This window comes from Plodia interpunctella, chromosome 22 (genome assembly GCF_027563975.2).
Source record: "Plodia interpunctella isolate USDA-ARS_2022_Savannah chromosome 22, ilPloInte3.2, whole genome shotgun sequence".
Taxonomy (NCBI): Eukaryota; Metazoa; Arthropoda; class Insecta; order Lepidoptera; family Pyralidae; genus Plodia; species Plodia interpunctella.
The window spans coordinates 5,168,649-5,169,063 of NC_071315.1; positions in this window are offsets into that span (position 1 = coordinate 5,168,649).

A 415-nucleotide genomic window follows, 5' to 3' on the forward strand; every position below is an offset into this window, starting at 1 on the left:
CGGGTGACATGCGAAAAGGAATGGAACACTGCGTTGCGAGAAACGCTACAAGCAGGACTATTGCGGGACTATTGCGGGAAACACGATGAGACAGAAAAAAAAGAAGCAAAAATCGTAGTGGAAACGGAAAATTTAATAACTAAAGACACGAGATGATACGAATCAAATTTAAATTTTACCAGTGATAAAATAAGTGAGGAATTTATTTTGATTCTTTCTTTAGAAGGAAAATTTATATTTGGACGAAGCCGAGGGAAAATGCTAGTAGTATAATAAAAAGGCCTAGACTTTGCATCTAGTAGTAGAGGGTGTGCATAGTATGGCGACTTCATGGATTTAATAAGTATTTCGGATGGCTTTTCTGTAAATTATTGAACGCACTCCATGATTTAACCTTACTTTTTTAACGTCAAAT